Raw genomic sequence first — 10,246 nt, forward strand, 5'->3', positions numbered from 1 at the left:
ATCGACAGTAATCTATTAATCCGTGAAAGTCATGCATTTTACTCCTCTAATGTTATCGGTATAAAGCCACAGCTTTACTTCTCAATCTGCCTATTTTTACTTTGCTCCTGACTGTACGATTAGTCTACTCCAATTCTTCTCTTAAATATTTACGTAATAGCCAGTCACACATGCTAGGCCTCATCTATAGACTGAAGGATTGAACCGTCAACTGGCGGCCTGAGAAAAGAATGCATGCCGTTCATGTTGAGGGTTTCTCCATTTTTAGCTGGTTGAGCCCAGAGCAGTCTACTGCCGTTCCCTTAGCTATGAAAACACCTGAAGCAAGCTGGGCGATGGTGGTCCCATCCTCGAGGGGGAGAGGCAGAGGTCTCCCCCTTGTCCTCAGGGGTCAGCAGAGACATTTGAGAAATGCTGTGTGTCTGAGAAGGGACCCAAGAGTGGGACAGAGGGGAACGTGTTAGGGGCGGGTTTGGAGGGTGGGTTTGAATTCTGCACAGTCGGTGCTGGTCTGAATCCACCTCCATCTGTTCTAGGGCTTTGGTCTGATGCTGAAACTGGTGCGTCTCCCATGGGGAACAGGGGCACCGAGCCTCCTAGAGACCCAGGGATGAGCAAGGTAACTACCGTGGCCTCTACCAGGTGTTCCGGAAACTTCTCCCTTTCTGAGCAGCGCCCTGTCCTGGCCTTGTGTCTGTTGGGTGGGTTAGGGTTTGTCTGTGGTGTCGTTCACCTTTCAAAATACAAGCAGTTCACCCAGGGGCTGACAGGCTTCTCCATTACAGATCCTCACCTTCGGTGGCACCTCCTGAAGCCACAGGTGCTTAGAGGTGAAGGATGGCAGGGCGCTCACTGTGTGTGTGTGTGTGTGTGTGTGTGTGTGTGAGTGTGTGTGTGAGTCGACCCCTGCCCACCCACAGTGCCCGGGCGGGGACTTAGCTCGAGGAGGATGACACGTCACTCCACAGTGAAGTCTCTGGCCGGCCTGACTGCCAGTCAGTAGGTTACGATCAGGTGCGATTGGTGTAGTGTTCATGTTGGGGTTAGATGATTTACCTGGGACAAGGTCTGTGGTAATCCTCACAACTGGAAACTAGGGGAAACTCTCTCTCCATTTTATATTGCCTGTTTTGCAGTTTGGCATGTTCTTAGATAGGGCAAGTTTCGTAAGTCATCCCTGTTTGACTTCTGCTGGTAAAAATGCTGTACAGAATCCCTCTACTTGTACCCTTTCGACGACTGTTGTGAATTTCCAAAGCTGTTGGGTGTACTGGCCCACACGATCTGAAGGGGGGATGTCGGTGATTAGCTGCATGACCCGGGCCTCACAAGCCCTTCAGTTGGGCTTCTAGGAGCAGGTCTTTTTGGTCTTATGTCACTGTGAGAGCTGGTTTCTTCTCTCATCACACGTTCTGGAGTTGTCCATGAGAAAACATAAACATTTTTGTGAATTCTGTTATTTAGCCTTCCCATCTTAATTTCCCACTGGACAAAATTGCTCTGGAACTCAGTGTGCGGAAAATTCCGAAGACTGTGTTTTAAGATAAACACAGCCGCTGCACGTAAATAAGGGCCATTGGTATCATGTTCCTCTGGGAAAACCCTTTTCCAGGTCCACTATCAGACCACAGGCCCCTAATTCCTCAAGGGTCTTTGTGGCCTGGACAGAAACTGCAGAGAGTAGAAGACCGCTTTGTCAGGAAGTGAGGCAGGTGGGGACAGTCAGGGGCTTTGCGGGCAAGGGATTCACCTCGAGTGGCTCAGATTCCTTGTGGAGAAAGGGCATTCAGTTTCACCACATTCTGCCTATTCTTTTTTTTTTTTAAATATTAATTTGACAGAGAGAGACAGAGCGAGGAGGGAACACAAGCAGGGGGAGTGGGAGAGGGAGAAGCAGGCTGCCCGCTGAGCAGGGAGCCCGATGCGGGGCTCGATCCCAGGACCCTGGGACCATGACCTGAGCCGAAGGCAGACGCTTAACCAACTGAGCCACCCAGGCGCCCCACATTCTGTCTATTCTTAACAAACCCAAATCTTCTGCGGTGGTTGAAGAGGAACGATGAAGTGTTGTCCACGATGTCAATGCCTCCGTGTCTGGAGTGTGGGCTGCTTTACTCGTTTCCAGTGATCCCTTTTCACCCTTTAAGACACTACTTCTTGGTAGTGAACGTTGGCAGACATGGGTAGTGATGTTTGGTGACAGTAGGTTATTCCTGTAACATCCATTCTCCTTCCTCACCCCACCCCCCTTATTATAGTAGGCAGCTATTGGGAGGGATAAAGTTTTCTAGCACGATGTGGCTCTCCTGGAACATGGTATTGGAGAAGGAGCAGGATGCTGAGAGCTCTCTTGGGTTTCAGCTCTTGGTGTTGCAACTTTTGTGTGTCTTGCCCAAATATTTTCTCCTCTGTTCTGCAGGTCGGTACAGATGTGAGAGGGTTTCCTCATGCCCCAAGGCCCCCCCATATGCCCTACCACATGGGGCAGGGTTTACCAGGCTTCACTGGCTATGGGCCACCTGCACCTCCTCCACATGGGTGGACATGGGGGCCTCAAGCACAGCTCGTTCCTGCTACACATGGTAAGATGATCTGAATTGGATGACCTGAATCGTAAAGCCTATTCATAGTTTAAGTACTTCAGTTGGTGGAGAAGATGTAGAGGAGGTACCAGAAGGCTTTGCAATGCAAGGATCGACCTGAGTGAGGACATAGTAGCATTCCTCACCTTTCTGTGGACATCCATTTCATGGACTGTCTTGTTTCACCCTACAGAAATGGGCAGCAGGTGTCCGCCATCGAGAAGAAAAGTGACAGTTTGCAAAAGACAGACATAAAAGCTTTGCCCATGGGCACTGCCCAGACACAATGTTTTGGGCCCTGGGATGGATGAAGCACAACCTCAAGTCACTGTGACTTGTGGAGGCCCCAGTTGTCCAGTGTTATTCATTAGCTCTGAAAACATCTGTCACTGGGTGGACTGATCACATCCTCAGGTGTGGGGGACTTGTGTCTCCTTTGTCCACAGGGGTGAGAGGAGACCTGTGAGAAACGCTCTGAATCTGGAAGGGATGTGGGAGTGGGAGAGAGTGGAACAGGGTGGGGCAGGTGTAGAGGGTTGGCTTCCATCCTGCATGGTCAAGGCCAGTCTGAATCCACCTCCGTCCCTTGTAGGGCTTCGGCCGTATTCAGAAACCTGTGGCACTCAAGGGGACAACAGCGGCACCCCGCCCAAGAAGGTCCCACAGAAGGACCAGGTAAATACTGTGTCTTTCCTCAATTGTAACCATTTCTGGAATCCTGTTCCTGTCTGGGCAGCACCCTGTCCTGACCTGTGTCTATTGGGTATGTCCTGGGATCTGTGTGTGGTGTCATTGACCTTTCAATATGCCAAGTCTTCATTCGGAGCCTACAGACTTCTCTGTTTCCAAATCATCACCTTCCGCGGGGCGTCCTGAAGCTCCAGGTGCTTAGAAATGAAGGAGAGCAGGACCCTGCCCTTGTGTGTGTGTGTGTGTGTGTGTGTGCATGTGTGTGTGTGTGTGTAAACTCCGGAGGAGAGCAATATGTCACTCCACACTGAAGTCGGCCAGTCCCGCTGACTCCTTGCAGTTTGCTTTCCCGCGAGAGCGGTAGTGGTGTTGGTTTTCGGGTCAGGAGACTAAGCTGGGAGAATGTCTGCGTAATCCTCACAGCTGGAAACGGGAAAGCCATGCCCTGCCTCACACTTTGTGCCACGTGCTTTGGGCAGCTGTGAGTGTTGGTGGAGAAGGTGAGCTGCGACCTCACGTGCGTTCCATCTGTGTGGGTGAAGACGCGACCCGGAATCCCTCCAGTTGCACCCTGGGTGAGATGAAGGTGAACTCTGCCAGGGGCCAGGTGTGTGGTAGAAAACGCCCCCCGGAGCACAGCCGTGAAGAGGGAATCCCGGTGACTCCCTGCAGGGCCCACGGCTCACACACGTTTCAGTCGTGCTCCCGTGAGCGGGTTCTGATGCGCTTTGGTGGCTGTGCCAACTGATAGCGTCTCTCCTGATCCATCCTGGGAGGGTGACGCCTGCTCTCCAGACACATTGGTTTGCATCCGGGGATGCAGAATCGGCCCCTCAGTGGTTCTCGGCACCAAGGACTACGACTACGCATTTGCTCTGTGCCTGAGCTGAGGAGCATCGGAATGCCGGTGACGCAGATCCACAGAGCTGGGTCTTACGAACTCCTCGGGATCGTGTTCTTCTCAGCACTTTTCCCGGTCCGCTGCAGGACTCCAGAAACTCCTGTCTCCTGAGCGGTGTCTGTGGCCATGGACAGCACTTGGGAGAGTAGAAGAAGACCCCTTTGTCAGGGAGGGAAGCGGAGCAGGGTCAGGCGGGTGCTGGTGGGAAGCAGTTGGACCCACGAGGGGCTGTGATTCCATGTGTGGACACTGGGCTTCTCCGGACTTCTCAGCGTGTTTTTGTTCTGAGTCACATGGCAAGCCTCTGGGGCCACACTGGACGAGGGGATCAGAGTGGGCCTGGACGCAGATGCGTGCCTGTCTGGCATATGCTGCTTATGGGCCCTTTCTTGTGGCCTCTGGTCACCTGGTAGGCGAAGACGACTTGACGTCCCACCTTCTCAGACATGGATGGTGATGTGTGGGGACACTACGTTCTTTCCTTCCTTGGTCCCTGAGTGTGTGGTGGCACCAAGAGGGGGACTAGGGTTTAGTGGCACTGGTGCTCTGCTCCCTGGAAGCTCAGGGTGAAGAGAGGGCCAGGTGCTGACCCCTGCTTCTTTGGGTTTCAGGTTGGTGGGGGTTCTGCTTCTGTCTGTCATAGCAACATTCCTTTGGTTTCTGTTCTGCAGAACCCTGTGGATGCAAGAGGACCCGCTCCTGTACCCGGCCCACTGGGTCCACCGTACCCCACGGATCCCCCTTCATCACCATCCTGGGGCCCTGGGGCACATCTCCCTCCACCCACCCAGTGGTCTCTGCGTCCTTACCCTGCACCCGAACCTACAGCACAGGGTGGGATGATATGAATCGTATGAATTGACTTACAATGTGTATTGTCTTCTTTCTTATTGAGTTGGTGGGGCAAAGGCTGAGTTTGTGCTGAGGCCTTGACATTGCGAGGGGAAAACCGCCAGGGGGCGCTGTAACATCCTGAGGTTTCTCAGGACATACAGGTGTTGTGCTTGGCTATTTGCACACACTGAGCGGGGGGGGGGGGGGGGGGGGGGCGGGGAGGTGCCGTCGTTGGGAAGGAAGCTCTCTATCGCACAATGGCAGACATATATTTCTTACCGTTGGGCACGTCCAGAGTCCACAGTTGTTGTTCTGGGTGGGATGAAACACACCTCTCACTTTGTTTTCAGCGTGTTGAGTTTGAGCTCTCATTTCCTTAGTTATAGAAACACCTGAAGCAGGGCTATGGTGCCTTGATTAATCATCAGGGTAGGGGTCTGTCCCTTGTCCTCGGCAGTCAGTGGATACTTGTGGGAAAGCCTCTTGTCCGGTAAGGGAGGTGAGAATGAGAAACAGTGGCAGATGCTGGAGGCAGGTGTAGACGGTTTGTTGGAATGTTGCTCAGTCACTTCCAGTGGGATGGTCTTCCGTCTTTTCTCTGACATGGGTCAGATGCAGACGCTGGGGCATCCTCCATAAGGAAGAGCAGTCCTGCATGCAGGCCTCTCATGTTATGGGAGAGTGAATGTTGCTAAGGACAGGATCACTTTCTTCAGGTTGCTCAGGAGACGCCTTTGATGGACTTTGTCTTTCACTCACACTGAGGTGGTCGGCAGGGCCCTTTGTGGTGAAGGAGAGCCGCTCTTCTCCAAAAGCTGGGCACAGCAGGTATGCGCATGCACACTGTACAGAGACCATATTCTGTGCTCTGGGAGGGATGAGGAGGGAATTTCAGGTGTCTGAGAGCAGCGAGGGACACACTCATTAAACGACATAGATGTTGTGTTCCGTATAAGGGAAGCACCAGCGATGCATCTGAAGGACAAGAGAGGGAGCCATGAGTCACTAGAAACAGGAGGCTGTGGATGAGAAGGATGGAGGTGCTCAGGGGAGTGGATGGGCCTCTCTCGGGTAGAGCAGAGGCTGTTCCTGCAGGCCAGCAGCTTGAGCAGTGAGTGTGAGGACACCGTGAGATCCACACCGGGTTGCTGCCTGTGTCCGTCACACGGCGTGGATAATGCAGTTATTTGTATCAGAACGTCATTGTTGCCATAAAGCTGTTCGTTCCTAATCTATAAGGATTGTTTCCTCTGAATTTCTGAAGGTTCTGAACTGGGTGAAAGAATGTGGTGGAGACTTGGGAAATTGAACTTGGTTCCTTTGGGGATTCTTGTCTGCCTGAGTTTGTGGGCCCCAGTGAGAAAAAGTGAAGACGGGACCAAGATCAGCAGAGTGGCTGCCTTGGCCTTCAGCCCGAGTCAGACTCTTGGTGGGGAATTCAGGATTGACCAGGAGCCACCCTCGCTGGATCCCTGTCACTACGCCTCTGCCTCTGAGTCACCGCTCTGCCTGCACTTTGCATCTCCCTGAACTTTGGTCACAGTATCCTGCGGATTTACCTGTGTTCCTGCCCGAATGCCAGCTCTCCGTGGGGCCTACTCAGAGCCTCAGCTTTGTTATCTGTGAAAGGGGAGCCTGTCGGATTCTGAGGTCATTAGAAGAATAGGAGTTGAAGTACATAAAGAATCTGCAGGGGCCCCTGGGTGGCTCAGTCGATTAAGCATCGGACTCTTGATTTCTGCTCAGGTCATGATCTCAGGGTTCTGTGATCGAGCCCCAAGTCAGGCTCGGCGTTGAGTGTAGAGCCTATCTAGGAATTTCTCTCCTCCCCACTCCCCACCCCCCGCCGCCTTTCCAGCACAAATTTGCCCTTTTTTGGTCTCTGTCTCTCTATCTCAAAAAAAGAGAAAGAATATGCAAAATATCTGGGCTGTTGGCCACTCCCCCTTCTCACTGTTTACATGAAAATAGCTCCATCAGATGATCATCAAAAGATGTTCATTTAAGTCCACAACATTACACTGAGAGTATAACACCTCAGCCCAGAGATTGGCATCCTCATTTCAAAAATAAGGCAAAGACCCCCTTTTTTTTTCTATTAAATTTTAGGTCCTAGCCGAGAATGAAGTAAAAGATCATTCTGAGAACATGTCCATGCAGAGATTTATATCTGAGATGTGAAGACAATTATTTTCTATTACATACAGACTCACGGAAGCAGCCACACACTCAGGTGTTCATTCAAGGCCTCAGATATACCAGAGGAAGCAAATGCATTTAGGAAAACATAAGGTCACAGTGTACTAACCCAAATCTATCTGCCTTACAGGACAGTACATTTGATATTTGAAGACGTCCCTGAGCAGTAACAACCAGGCTGTGTGTGCATATATTTAGAAAATTGTCAGATCAGCCTAATGTCCTGAGTGTTGTCCCTGCCCATCCTGTCCCCTGTGCTCTGTCTCTCCTGGGATCCCCCAAATAAACCTTTCACGGCTCTGTCTCTGTGTCAGCGTCTGCCATCAGGAGGCCCTGCAGTCGCTCCCCTTCCAGTGCACAGTGTGAGGCCCGTACACACAGAAAACAAACCGGCAGCAATGGTGGTGATGGAGGAGAGTAGCAAGATTCCCCTTTGTGGTATCTTCACTGCAAGGGGCGTAAGAAATCCTTCTGGGGAGGCGGACACAACATGTATTTAAGTCTGTTGGTGGTTGTATTAACTCTGGTGCTAGATACTCTCGAGCACATGGCGCCTGCTCGTTTAGGGGGTGTGTGGTGATGAGCAGGACAGGTGTCTGTCCCCAGGCAGTGGTCTGTTGTGATGGTGAGGAATGAATGAAGCATCCCTAGTGGCCCTGGGAGACCGGTGAGGAGGCCCTGCATTAATCCAGATTGTGTGCACTGGTTTCACCTCACCAGCTGCCCCCCAACAGCAGGTGGGCTCTGAGCGGGGCTGATGGTGACAGTTTTCTTGGTAAGACCCACGATGCCCCATAATCCTCCCCCAGTTTCCTTGTTGAGGGATGGGCAGGGCAGAGGCCAATGACAGGGGACCCATTCCTCCCTCACCACACAGGAGGAGTTGGGTGTATGCTTCTGTCACTGTTTAGGTCCTGTACTCCAATCCATTCTGCACCAGAACTCCTGGGTCTTGCAAAGCCCTCCTTCTTCCCGGCTTGTGGAAGCAGCCATCCCCCAGTAGCTTTGGGGTCGTGGCTGGGCCACCGAGGTGTCCAGGTCTGTCTGTCCACATGCTTTCCAGGAGTGGCTGGGAAGTGCACTGCTGTGGTCAAGGTCAGCCTGAGCAGCCTTTGAAAATGGGATTGCCATGCCCTGTGAGCAGGGTCTGGGCCGAATGATGGCAGGAGAGAGGGGGAGACAGGAGAGGTGGTTCCCTGTGGTCTTGGACAGGGCTGCACAGAGCAGAAGGCCCGAGGGCCTGGGGAGAGAGGGAAAGAGACTGTCAGGGAGAGAGACGCTGAGTGAGTGGTGGGGGGATTGGGCAAGTCCTAGAAAGCGAGAGGAACCAAGAGAGAGACACAGGGTAGAGAGAAGCAGAGACGAAGAGGAATTTCAAGGATGACAAGAGGTTGCTGGTCTAGGTGTATGGAAGTGGACCATGGACCAGGGTGGAGGAGGTCGATGTAGGTGCTTTGAGCATTGGGACCAGAGAAGGTGGGAAAGCCGGTGATCAGATTTCCCTGAGCCCAAAGCTCCAACCTTCCTAGGGCTGAGCTTTGCAGAGGCCGTTTCACTTGGGAAGATGGGCACACCCCCTTTTGCATGGGGTTGTGAGGCCGAGCCTCAGGATCTGTCATGGAGAGAGATGGCTTGGCTGGACCTGAGCATGCTCTGTGCCTGCAGCTGAGGGGCCCTGGCTTTGAGCATTGTAGGGATTCCCAGTGCGGCCAGCAGAGGGCGCGCGCGCACCTCCACCGGGAGGGGGCGGTGTCCCCGCGCGCGCAGCAACTGCCTGCTGTCAGAAGACGTCATGGCGTTATCCGAGCCAGGGTAGCTCAGGGCAGGAGAGGTTGCTGCTGCCCCCTGAGGACCCACTAGCCCTCCGAGAGCCAGAGCTGCGTTTACCAGCAAGTTCTGCCGCCGCCCTGGGGAGAACCTGGGGCCTTTGCAGCAACTTGGTGCCTCCTGAGGAGCGACGGAGAAGCAGCCTTGTTGGCTGAGTGCTGAGGAGGGGGCTGTGGGCGGCTTCCCAGGACCTGCTGGTAGGTGAGCAGCACAGTCGCTTGCATTTTGGGGGCTGTTCCCCTGGTTTGGTCCTTATGTTCCCTGAGGGTATTTGAACCAGAGGTATTTTCCTCAGGGGTCCGTGGATTGAGGGCTCCCGCGACGCCACGTCAGAGATGCTGTGGTGGTTTTGTTACAGATGCAGGCTGGTTTCTGGGGAGAAATCCTGACTCCAATGAAGAGGAAGGGGAGCAGCATTTAGTTGGGAGGTGAACACACTCACTGCTGACTCTCAGGACCTTCTAGAAGAATGAGCTGGGATCCCACTGTCTGATTTCTGCTGGAACCGACCAGAGCCCCAGGTAAAAACAAAGTCCCGTCCAGTGTGTAACCTTAAAGGGAGAAACTCTCAGGGAATTATCAGCCACTGTCGGGTTTCTTTGGGAGGAAAGAGACTTGAATGTAGGACAGAGAAGCTGTGATGAAACCTCAGGCACACTGGGGACTATCAGAGAGGCTCACTGTTTTCAGGAGGAAAGGGGGCAATTTGGAAGGCTGTTAAGGACCAAAGGTCCATTGGCGGCATCTGGTAGTTCCAAGTGTTGTAGCTTCTCATGGGTGAGTCCTGTTGGAGGAGGTGGGGGGGGCATAGAGAGATGAGAATCGAGTTCTGCTGGCTGGAATAGTGGCGTATCCGTGTGCGCGGTCAAGTCCATGTCTTCCTGTTGGGTCCCCACTGGATCTGGAGTGGTAGTGTGTGAGGGCTCCCCCTGCCCAAACCTCCTGCCTGTGTTTTGTGACGTTTCCCGTTATGAGTTTTCAAAATGACGCTTTTTAAAAAATTTTATTATGTTATGTTAGTCGCCATACAGTACGTTAGTTTTTGATGTAGTGTTCCACGATTCATTGTATTTGTGTAACACCCTTCCTGCTTCTGATCAAGATTTGCTTTGATGAGCAAAATACATCAGAGAAAGATAAATACTGTATGATTTTACTCATCTGTGGAGTTTCTAAAGAAAAAAAAAACAAATGAGCAAAGAGAAGAAAAAAG

The 10,246-nt window shown here is 52.6% G+C and overlaps 1 long non-coding RNA gene across 1 annotated transcript; it reads left to right on the forward strand.

The window, feature by feature from the left end:
* The first annotated feature begins 200 nt into the window (after positions 1–200).
* On the forward strand, positions 201–5,035 carry LOC144382266 (uncharacterized). Its single transcript, XR_013448858.1, has 4 exons — positions 201–619; positions 2,420–2,582; positions 3,175–3,257; positions 4,845–5,035. It is a non-coding gene; the product is annotated as an uncharacterized LOC144382266 (long non-coding RNA).
* The last annotated feature ends 5,211 nt before the right edge of the window (positions 5,036–10,246 follow it).

Source organism: Halichoerus grypus, chromosome 6, assembly GCF_964656455.1.
Source record: "Halichoerus grypus chromosome 6, mHalGry1.hap1.1, whole genome shotgun sequence".
NCBI classification, from domain to species: Eukaryota; Metazoa; Chordata; class Mammalia; order Carnivora; family Phocidae; genus Halichoerus; species Halichoerus grypus.